The 12,392-nt window shown below is 37.6% G+C and overlaps 1 non-coding gene across 1 annotated transcript; it reads left to right on the top strand.

The window, feature by feature from the left end:
- The first annotated feature begins 10,453 nt into the window (after positions 1-10,453).
- On the top strand, positions 10,454-10,560 carry LOC119261474 (U6 spliceosomal RNA). Its single transcript, XR_005129019.1, has one exon. It is a non-coding gene; the product is annotated as a U6 spliceosomal RNA (small nuclear RNA).
- Positions 10,561-12,392: the final 1,832 nt, after the last annotated feature.

The following is a 12,392-nucleotide window of genomic DNA, read 5'->3' as shown; positions in this document are numbered from 1 at the left end:
CATCTGAACTTGATTTAAATTATGAATCCTAGGCTGTAAAACACTTACATAATGGCATGTAATTTGGGGGATATTTGGAGAGGAATTCGTTGATGTTGCATGTAGGAAGAACATGCAGAGAGCGACTATGGTAGATTGTTCCCAAAAATTGTTGCCACTGGTTTCTTACCTCTGTGTCCATACACCCTGCTTCTCACATGACAATACAGACTCTAATTTCCTTCCCTTGAATTTGGTGCAAGTCTGTATTCTGCTTGATAAACAGAATGTGACAGAAATAATAGATTTTAGTATCTGAGACCAGGTTCTAAGAGGCCATGCTGTTTTCACTATTAACACTTCCTCTTGAATCCAGCAGCCATGCTATGACAAGGCTAAGCCACAACCAACAACCAGCATCAACTTGCAGCCACCTCAGTGAACCATGTTGGACTTTCAGCCTTCAGAGGCCTCTAGTCCCAGGCCCAATCTGACAACAATCACATAAGAGATGATCAAGTAAAGATAACTTGCTGAGCAGAATCTGTACACCGAAACTTATATGATAATAATAAAACACTGTTTTAAGTTGCTAAGTTTTGAAGAAGTTTGTCATGAAATAATAGATGACAGGAACACTAGTTATCAGGATCAACCTTTTTTTTTTCCTCTCCCTTTCCTTCTTCCTTTTGCAAACAAAGACATGACACTTGCAGCTGAAACAATTACCTTGACACCATAAAGGAAATATCAAGACCTTTTTTTTTTTAAAGATTTATTTATTTATTTATACAAGCACTGGGTACAGTAAGAAGCGCGGGAGGGTGAGAGAATTCACCAGAGCCAGAGCGGGGAGCAGAGCAGGCAGAAGGACCGAAGTACACTGCTGAGGGGAGCAGCGGGCGGCAGGAGAGGTCTGCGCGCCATGTGGGACCCTCCTCTGGTGGCCGGGGAGCAGCCGGGGATCAAACCCACACTGCAGAGGCTGCGGACAGCTTCACAGCGCGTTGCTCAACCGCCACCCAACCCGCTGTGCCACCGGGGAGGCTCTATCAAGACATTTTTAGAGACCTTGAAATTAAATTTCCTGACTTCTTATAATGGAAAGAAGAATCTTGTAATTGGGTTTTTGCTCACACATAGTCGTGGAACCAAACTGACACCCCAGAGATCACCTGAATACACAAAATTTTATTATAAAGTGTTGTACTTTGTTAGACAGGCTACTGGTTTAGCTTTGAGTTTTGTGGACAAAGAAAAAGAAATAGTTACACAATTAAAATGTTGCAAGAGGATAAAAAGTAAAATTTAAGCCAGTTCTTCAATGGGAACCCAAACGTTTTTGATTCTGAATTGAAGTAAATATATCTCATAGGTCCTTTTGTAAACAAAGATAAAGATAAAGAAACAGTGTACTGTAGAATACAACTTACTCATTGTTAACAAGCTAAATATAACCTTATCTTTCACAGCTTTATATTTTGTAACACTGCTCTTAAGTGAGAGCATACTGCCAGACAGTCCAAAACAATTCTATAAAATGAAAAACAATTCTATAAAATGAAAAACAATGAAGTTCAGTTTTACAGCTGTTGGCAGTGTGAATTAATTTAAGAATAAAATTCAGAATATAGAGAAATCAGTGGCCAGTGATTTCTACTACCAATCTTTATTTTAAAAAAAAAACAACTTATTACTAATAAGAATTTGATGGATCAATCTGATAAAATCCAGCAATATAAACATCACATACAATTAAAGAAGGACTTACACACTGATATGCAGTTAGAGTTACCACCATCTTACAGAAACAAAAGAAGTTGATTAGGAAAAGTGCTTAGATGGAACACTGAAATTTAATCCGAAGTTTAATTGAGAGATAGTAGTGACAGAAGAATCAGGATTTTCTCATGGAACAATTCTATTCATTTCACAACAAAAATGGCAAACTGAGAGGCTAAAATTCTACATTGAGAATATATGCCCAATAATTTTAAGTTGGAAAAACAATTAAATTGGGTACTGCCAAATATCCTTTTTTTTAAATATTTATTTATGCATAGAACTGGGGCCCAGGCCAGAGCTGTGGAGGAGGTGAGAGGATTCACCAGAGACAGAGTGGGGAACAGAACAGGCAGACTGACTGAAATACACTGCTGAGGGGAGCAGCAGGCAAGGCAGGAGAGGGCTGCTGCACCATGTGTGTTGCTCCCTGGCCAACTCACTCTGCAGAGGCTGCAGACAGCTTTACAGTGCTGCACTCAACCCCTTGCGCCACCAGGGAGGCCCCCAAATATCCTTTTTGATTGTACATGTGAATGAACAGTATTGACTTAGATTTGGAAGTCTGGGAGACACTGAGGAAGATTACATGACTTCTGGCTTTCGTATTTGAGAGTGGGAATCTTCACTGAGTTTGGTAACCAAGTAAGACCTATTGCGTGAGGTTAAGTTTGAAGGATCCCTGGACCATCCATATAAAGTAGGAAGTACCTACATACGGGGGCTGAAATCTGTGTCATAAATGTCAGAGAAAATAGTCTATTTTTAAAAAATAGACATTTGGGAGTAATCTGCTGACTAAAATGACCATGACATTCTATTTAATTTGACTAAATTGATGGACTTTTCTTAATTCAAGAACCTTCACTTATTTTTAGCATTTACTTTAGAAAACTTGTAATGGTAAATTCTACCTTCATTCCTTTGAGATGCAAATCTTTTTTTAAAAAAAATCTTTTGACAGTATTACAGCTCAAATATCTTTCTCCGTGACGTGGGAGCCATCTATTAGAAGTGTAAATGATGATCAAATCAGGGACCTCCCTGGCGGTGCAAGGGTTAAGTCTCCCAGCTTTTATGGAGGAGCATTCTAACATTGGTGTGGCCAAGTTATAAAGCTATCTCCTCTCATAGAGATGAAAACTTTATTTTTCCTTTGGATAAAGCCAATTAGCTCCTATGACTTCCCTCTAACATCCTCTGATACTATCTGATTAGCTTATCCCAGCACTTATTTAGTGGAATGCAGCTTAGATTCTGGTTCAGATCAGTTTTGGCCTCTCCCCACTATTGCAATAGCCTGGAATAAATTAGACCTTTCATATATTACTTTGCTGGTGCAATTTTTGATACGACTCTTCCTGAATATGATAAATGAATTCAGGTAGGGTTATGCCTCGGCAGAGATCAATTTGTGAAGAAGAGAAGATCTGGTAGAAATATAAAAATAGATATAAGCAGAGAGAGGAGGAAAAGCAAGCAAACAAACAAGGAGGATATCAAAGGGTTACAGGGCAAGGTGAGAGGTACCCCAGGGGCTCCAAACTTGCCCACTCTAAATGGCTTCTGCCATCTGCCACGTCAAGACAAAATATACTCTATTGTATAAGACCTTCAGTAGAAAAGAACTTTAATGCAATTAATATGCAAGATAGAAGGGAAAGAATAGATAAAATAGTTTCCACATGAAACATCCAAAGTTACCCATTGCCTTGTGGGTAAATGCCCAACCAATAGGGTTGCCCCAAAGCAGGGCCACTTAGACCCAATAGCTTGCCACAAGTCTAAGGCACCTCCTGGTAGGAACCCATAGGAAAGGGGCAGAAGGGGCCAGGCAAGTCTGGAATGAAAGAAGCAAAGTCAAAATATTAGTCAAGGTAAAGGCTGCCATTGCCTGCCTCCTCATAGGTCTCTCACTCGTGCGTTTGTCTCTTTCAAGTGTCTCCTTCCATGTCTCCCAAATTCCTGCACAAGTCCAAGGCTAATACGCAAGCACAGCTTCTTCACCTGTCTCTCTGCTCCATGTGCCTCCTCCAGGTTCTCTTCTCGGTCTCTTTCCTTCCTTTTCCCAGTCTTTTCTAGCTTCCTTCCCTGCCCAGCAACACCCTTCCTTAGGGTGGGACAGGGAACATGGAACCTCTTTTTCCCCGGGGGATTGAAGCCAAGGCGTAATAGTAATTCTTTCTATAGGTTGCTTCTGAGACGATTTTGGGAAAGGTTGTGTTAGATATCATTAAAATTTATTTCTCAATGAATATTAATCAATAGGTGATTTCAATACAAACAGGATTATTTTGCTTCCTCACAAAAATTAATTTTACTGAATTGTACTGTAGTGTGAGATCACTAATCTGTATTACAAAATATTATTAAAAAATAGGGCTTTGGGCCTCCCCAGTGGCGCAGTGGTTGAGCGCTGGGTTATGAAGCTGCCCTTAGCCTCTGCAGCGCCAGTTCGATCCCTGGCCACCTGCGAGGGTCCCACATGGCGCGCAGACCTCTCCTGCCGCACAGCTGCTCCCCTTGGCAGTGTATTTCGTCAGTCTGCCTGTTCTGTTGCCCGCTCTAGAGCTGGTGAATTCTCTCACCCTCTGGCGCTTCTGACTGTACCCAGTGCTTGTATAAATAAATAAATCTTTAAAAAAAAAAAAAAGGACATGATGTACTTTGTGGGTTTATTGTAAAAATATTGAGGACAGTATTCACTACTGTATACCAGAGAACCTCTATTAAATAACTCCTTGAGAACCCTAGAAAAGAAACTGGTCTCTGGTTTCTGTACTAACGATAATTGAATAGCTTTGCCTCTCTCCTGAGTGGCATTAATGGCACATTTATAGTATGTGTATGGAAATTCATAGCAAGGATGTGAAATAGTAAAATCATGGTAAGACATTTTCTTAACTTTTATTTCACTCTGCCTCAATTTCCTCACCTGTTTAAATTGATTTGACCTTTTTATCATATGTACACTTATGAAAAACCTTATCCTTTTTTTTGAAACAGATATTTTATATTAGCTTATATAGTTTTTCAAATTCATATTCAATAAGCCATTATACTCTAACTACAAATTTTCACTCTTTTTGAGCCTCAGTGTCCTTATTTGCAAAATAATGATAGTGATCTCTCTCTCTCAAGGAGCTAGTGAGAGAGAGGACTGAATGAATTAACAACTTCAAAGTATTTAGTACATTAGTGTCCAATTAATCTGAATTATGAGTTATATATGGAGAATAAGAAATTGTGGAAAAAGAAATATTGAAGACAGTTAATATGGGGAAAATGATGGAGCTAGAATTCAATACAAGGTCTGTTAAGTTTCTGAAGTCCAGCTTTTAATCATGATTAGTTAATCTTCAGACTGACAGAGGATCTTGCTCTCAGATTACAATAGAATCACTTATGGAGCTTTCTAACTGTACAGAGGCTTAGACAACTTCCCATGCCAATATAACATGAACTCTTGAAGGTGGGACAAGAAAATGTATACTTTTAAGACATGTTCTATAGGTTAGGAACTATGACATCTCATGTAGAAAAGAAATCTTGTTTCTCAACATTTCTTCTATGAAGAGTCCATTTAGTCCTGGTAAGAGTTTCGACTTTCAGGTCCTCAGATATAATTGCTTTTTGTATCCTATATCAATATACCATAAAGGAATTAAAAATAACAACAGTATATTTTAGAAAGTAAGTAAAATTGTGAGTTGATATCTAGAATATGTGTTTTGCTAGGAATATTACATACTTGATATGCAGCAATATCAGGACAATAAGTGATGGCCCTTTTGGATGCAAGAATAAATTTGCCAACTCTACTACCTATTTGCCAAAGTCCATTTTACCATAGAAGGTCTGGATTAAAAAGGCATTGAATATTGTGAAATAAAATTCACTATCTGAAAAACAGAATACTGAAATTCTTTAGTCAAGACAATCCAAAGACCTGGATGATTACCTTTGAGTCTGTTTGCCATATCCCAGGAAAGAAAATGTTATAAGAAGAAAGGATCTGGAGTTTGTCTTTTCTGAAAGATTGGACCTATTGATTTCACCTTAGATCTTAGGATTTGTTAAATCCAAAGCTCTGGGCATGATATATTATAAATCTGACTAGCCAAGGGCAGCTAATCAAAGGTCACATGTTCATTACTTGGAAACAAGTAAATCTGCAGCTTTCCTGGGACATCATGACAACATTGTTATTAATCTAACTAAAATGTAGCTGATTTATAGGTCTGTGAGAAGCTTACTGTGTAAAACAGTTGGGAAAAAAAAATCTATTTTAGGGAAGGAGATTAGACCTTGCTTGAATAAGTTGTAACAACAGATTCAGGAAGAAATCTGCATAAAACTAGGAGATAAGAACTAAACTATGAAGTTTAAAGATTACCATCTTTCTTGTTTTAGAGATAAAGGATTTTTGAAGAAACAACCAAAGTTGTGTTCTATGTTGAGCACTTTTTTCAGGTAAGGAGCTGAACAGCATCAAAGATGATTTGAGGGCCTCCCTGGTGGTCCAGGTGGTTGACACAGCGCTCTGAAGCTGTTGGCAGCCTCTGCAGTGCCTGTTCAATCCCTGCCGGTCTCGGAGCAACCCACATGGCACAGCAGACCTCTCCAGTCTCTCCTGTTGCTCCCCTCAGCAGTGTATTTAGTCAGTCTGCCTGTTCTGTTCCCCGCTTTGTCTCTGGTGAATCCTCTCACCCTCCTGCACATCTGGCCTGTACCCTGGTTCTTCTATAAATAAAAATAAATCTTAAAAAAAAAAAGATGATTTGAACCTTTAATCCTTTTTAGGTAGTGACAATAGGTGTGGGTCCAGGTTGCCCAAAAGGGCCCTGATAAATTAAGAGAAATAACTATCTGAGTTGTTTAGCTTACTTTGTTTAAATACCTATGTGGGAAAACCTAATTTTGCCTTATCCCTGATAAGGCAAATAACCATTATTTCATGGTTACTAAAGACACATGAATAATAAGAATGGAGAGAAATTCAAATAAAAACACATATATTTATTTATTTTTGAAACACTAAGCTTGGTATTGCTTTATTTATTTTTATTTATTTATTTTATTTATACAAGCACTGGGTACAGTCAGAAGCGCAGGAGGGTGAGAGAATTCACCAGAGCCAGAGCGGGGAGCAGAGCAGGCAGAAGGACCGAAGTACACTGCTGAGGGGAGCAGCGGGCGGCAGGAGAGGTCTGCGCGCCATGTGGGACCCTCCTCTGGTGGCCAGGGAGCAGCCGGGGAGCGAACCGGAGATGCAGAGGCTGTGGGCAGCTTCGCAACCCAGCGCTCAACCGCTGTGCCACCAGGGAGGCCTAAAAACACATATATTTAGAGTCAGATGCAAAAAATAGATCCAGAAACCTGGCTTTATATCATATACTGTGGTTCTGTGATAAGATCTTTTTCCTTAAACTTTTATGCATGTAGGTTTATTCAACTTTTAAAAATCATTTCCTACTCTTTAAAAAGATACATTATTTTTATTGAGGTAATGTTGGTTTATAGCAATGTATGTGATTTAGAGGTACAGGTTCACACCTCTTCAGTTACCATATCATAGCTCCCGCCACAGCACCCACAGGACACACGGCATCCAGTTTCTCAACTAGTAAGATTTGAAATGCCTCCCAAATATATTTCCTCTAACTTTCCCTCTTGTCTTGTTAGAACTTGGGCAGCCATAATATATTGGAGACTAGATTTAACACATTGAACTTTCAGATGTAAGGACTGAGAGTGTGAAATGAAATATCAAACATCTATCTTAGTAAATCAAGAATAGCATCTATATTGAGTGTATTTGTTGGTTGATTATTTTATTATATATTTTTTAAAATTTTGTATTTATGCGTACAAAAACTGGGGTGTAGACCAGAGGTGGGGGGTTAGTGAGAGGGTTCACCAGAGACAGAGTGGGGAGCAGAACAGGCAGATTTACTGAAACACACTGCTGAGGGGAGCAGCAGGTAGGACAGGAGAGGTCTGCTGTGCCATGTGGGTCAGCTCCCTGGCTAGGGATGCAACTCATGCTGCAGTGGCTGGTGATAGCTTGATAGTGCTGAAACCTAACCCCAGGGCTACTAAAAAGGCCCAGTTGTTACTTGATTATTACATATTACTGAAGGTAAAGCTGTTTATGAAAATCATCCTTGAAGTTGGTGAGGTAGTCAGAGGAATATTTAGGAAACAAGAATTCCAATCATTAGTATTTATAGAATGGATTATTTCACTATACTCACCCCTTAAATCATTTTTCTTCTAAGTTCATACCTACGAATATGAGAGCAACAAATTATCCTTCCTTTTTTACTTCACTTTGAAATATCACCAGCTTTTTGATAAATGTGCATATAAATTCATAAGTGAAACTCCTAACCATTTTATCACCAAACTTGTTAAGTGTCTAATGAGGCTAAAATTTCGCTTGCTGACACATTAATCAAAAATGACCTATTATGATGATTACAATAGATTTGCAGTTCAGACAGGACTATATGAAAATAATAAAATAAAGCATTTTTAACATGCCAGAAGTTCCACATTCAGCTGAAGTATAATCTTTTTAAAGTAGTCACAAAGGAGGAAGTTAGATGGGAAAGTAGGCAGTTAGAGTCACAGCGGAGGTTTCAGCCCTGATAAAACTATGGAAAACAGGAAATTCCACAGATTACCCATCCCCACAGCAAACACCTGTGTTGACCAAGATTAGCACTACTGGTCCTTCAAGAACCAGACATTATCTGATCATGGGGAACTGGACCCCAGATGATGACTCTGTTCTATATGGTCTCTTTTATGTTCATTCTATATCCACTTTGAAATTTTTTTTAATCATAAGTGGATGGTGAATCTTATCGAATGCTTTTTCTGTTTCCAGTGACATGAAAATTTTATCTTTCCATTTGCTGTGGTGAATTACATACATTCCAAAGGAAAGTTTAATTCCTTTGGAATGTATCCATTTGTTCGTGTTGCATGATTTTTTTTTTAATTTAATGTTGATTTATTTATTTTCTTATATCTTTGTTAATTTTTGTATCATATTTAATACCTCCCCTCTGGTGTGGTTCCTGTAGTTCTCCCACCACCATAGGACCTATGACCCACCAACACAGTTTCTGTTCTTTCCTCCCGTTTTGACCTCTCTCCCCTACCTTCTCCTGGTGTATGTCTCAGGTGTATAGTCAGCTTTCAAATTTTGCAGATTGTGTCTTCTTTTTTTTTTTTCCTTATACTTTGTTTTGGTTCTCCATATTTCACATCTACGTGAAACCATTCCAATATTTATCTTTTTTTCTCCTGACTTGTTTTGCTTAGTATAATCCCTTCTAACTCCATCTAAGTTGTTGTAAATGGTATGAGTTTATCTTTTTTGATAACAGAGAATTATTCCATTGTGTATATATACCACAACTTCTTGATCCATTCATCTATTTTGGGGCATTTGGGCTGTTTCCATAGCTTAGAATTATTAATAGTGCTGAAAAAAAAATAGGAGTACAGGTTTTCTTTCAAATGAGAAATGAGTGTTTTTGTGTCTTTGGGTACATTCCTAGGAGTGTATTTGCTGGGTCATTTGGCAGGTCTATTTTCAGTATTTTGAGGAACCTCCGCACAACTTTCCATAGTGGCTGGGCCTGTTTTCATTCCTACCAGCAGTGTAAGAGGGTTCCTTGTACACCACATCCTTGCCAGCATTTGTTATTTCTGTGTGTTTTTTTTTTTTTTTTTTTTGCAGTGTGGATCATTCTCACAAGAATGAGTATCTCATGGTTTTGATTTGCATTTCCCAGATAATTAGTGATGTTGAACATTTTTTTTTATGTGCCTTTTGGCCATTTGCACTTCTTTGGAAAATTGTCTTCTTAGTTCTTCTGTCCATTTTTTTGATTGGGTTGTTTGCTTTGTTTTTGAGTTCTGTAAGGACCCTTGTCACATGTGTGCTGTGCAAATACTTTCTCCCATTCATTAAGGTATCACTTCATTCTGGTTGCTATCTCTTTTGCTGCACATAAGCTGTTTAGTTTGTTATAGTCACAGATGCTTACATTCTCTTTTGTTTTTCTTGCTCTTAGAGATGAGTCCTCAAAGATATTTCTGAAGTTGATGTCATGTAGCGTTTTTCAGGGGTATAGGCCAAATGTGTCAGAGGGTGAGAGGGTCCACCAGAGACAGAGTGGGGAACAGAACAGTGTACCAAGTACACTGCTGAGGGGAGCAGTGGGTGAGATAGGAGAGGTCTGCTGCACGATGTGGAAATCTCTCTGGCTGGCTGGGAATCGAACCCATGCTGCAGAGGCTGCGGACAGCTTCACAGCACTGCGCTCAACCCCCTGCACCACCAGGGAGGCCTGTCATGGAGTGTTTTGCCTATTTTTTATATACACATTTTATGGGTTCAGGGATATATGATCCTTTTAATGTATTGTGGAATTCAGTTTGTTAAGAGTTTGTTAAGGTTTTTTTGCATTTATGTTCATAATGGTTGTCTGTAGTGTTTTGTTTTTTGTTGTTGGTTTTTTTTTTTTTGGTGATATCCTTTTCTGCTTTGAGAAACTGAGTAATACTGGCCACATAAAATTTGTTTTGAACAATTCCAGCTTCCTCAATTTTTGGGAAGTATTTGAGAAGGAATAACAGATATACCACAAACCCAGCTTAAAATTATATTACAGTGCTTGCTTCGGCAGCACATATACTAAAATTGGAACGATACAGAGAAGATTAGCATGGCCCCTGTGCAAGGATGACACGCAAATTCGTGAAGCGTTCCATTAAAAAAAAAAAAATTATATTACAAAGCTATAGTTATCAAGACAGCATGGCACTGCAATAAAAATTAGACTCACAGCCCAATGAATGAAGTAGAATTGAGGGCCCAGAAATAGGCTTACACTTATGTGGACAGTTAAACTATGACAAAGGACCCTACATATAAAGTGGAGAAAGGAAGAAAGGTCTTGAGAAAACTGGACATCCATAAGCAAAAGAATGAAACTAGTATGCTATTTCACAGCACACATAAAAATTACCTCAAAATATATTAAAGATTTGATGTAAGACTTGAAACTATAAAAAATACATAGAAGAAAACACAGGCAAAACATTCCAGGGCATTGGTTTCATGTTGTCTGTGGGACCTTGACTCTTACAAGGGAAACAAAATAAAAACTAAACAGATGGGACTACATCAAACAAGAACTTCTGCACAATTAAAGAAACTATCAATAAAGAGAAAATTCACCCTACCCACATGAAAATAAGAAAACATTTGCAAACCAAAGGCTTAATATCCAAAATCTACAACAAACTCACTAAAAAAAAAAAAAAAATAGCCTAATTGAAAAGTGGACAGAAAAGTTAAATAGATGCTTCTCCAAAGAATACATACATATGGCCAATAGTCACATGAAAATGTGCTCATCATCACTTTTAATCAGGGAACAGGATTTCACAACCACTGTGCACAGCCACCTCATACCTGTGAGAATGGAGAATAGCTAAAACAAACAAACCAGAAAGGAACATTGATGAGGGAGTGGAGAAAAATTAAACTTCTACACTGTTGGTAGGAATGTAGACTGATCCATCCCCTGTGCAAAAGGGTATGTATTTTTCTCAAAATGTTTGAAATATTCTACGATATGATCCAGCAATTCTACTAGATATTTACCTGAAGAATGCAAAATCACTAATTCAAAGGAATATATACAGGTTTATGTTCATTGTATCATTATAAGAGTCATGTTATGGAAAGGTGTTTCTATATGTAAACATAGAACTAACAAAAAGAAAAATCAGGAAAACGTGCAATTTATCAAAAAGAATTCAAAACCTTTGAATAAACTTAACCAAAGAAGTGAAAGATCTGTATACAGAAAAGTATAAGATACTGGTAAAGTAAATGAGCGATACAAAAAAATGGAAAGGTATTTTGTGGTAATAGACTGAAAGCACTAACATTGTTAAAATGAATGTATTACGTAAATATATCAATTCAATGCAATTTCTATTAATATCCCAATGGCATTCTTCAAAGAAACAGGATGACACATCATGAAATATATTTGTAACTATAAATACCCCAAACTAGCAAAAACAATCCTAAGAGATAAGAACAAAAATGGAGGTATCACATTCCATTAACTTCAAACTAAAATACAAGGTGATAGTAATTATAACAGCTTGGTAGTGGAATAAAAATGCAGACACATATCAGTGGAAAATAACTGAGATCTTGTCTCACAAGTAAAAACACACACCTATGAACAACTAACTTAGGATAAAGGAACTGAGAGTTTACAAAGAAGCAAGGAAAGTCTCTTCAATAAATTGTGCTGGGAAAACTGGACAGTCACTTGCGAAGGGATTAAACTAGACCACTACCTAACATTATATACAAAAATTAAAGCAAAATGGATTGGAGACTTAGCTGTAAGACCTGAAACCACAAAATACATAGAAGAAAACAGGCAATACACATCCACATCAACTTCAAAGATGTGTTTTGGGTCTCTAATGGCAAGGGAAGCCAAAATAAAAAAATAAATTACACATTACATCAAACTAAAAAGCTTCTGCTTAGCAAAAGAATCATATCATAATGAACAGAC

This window comes from Talpa occidentalis, unplaced genomic scaffold (genome assembly GCF_014898055.3).
Source record: "Talpa occidentalis isolate TD23 unplaced genomic scaffold, MPIMG_talOcc4v2.1 talOcc4.6, whole genome shotgun sequence".
NCBI lineage: Eukaryota > Metazoa > Chordata > Mammalia > Eulipotyphla > Talpidae > Talpa > Talpa occidentalis.
Note: the sequence above shows the minus strand (reverse complement) of the source record. Positions and strands in the feature narration are given on the sequence as shown.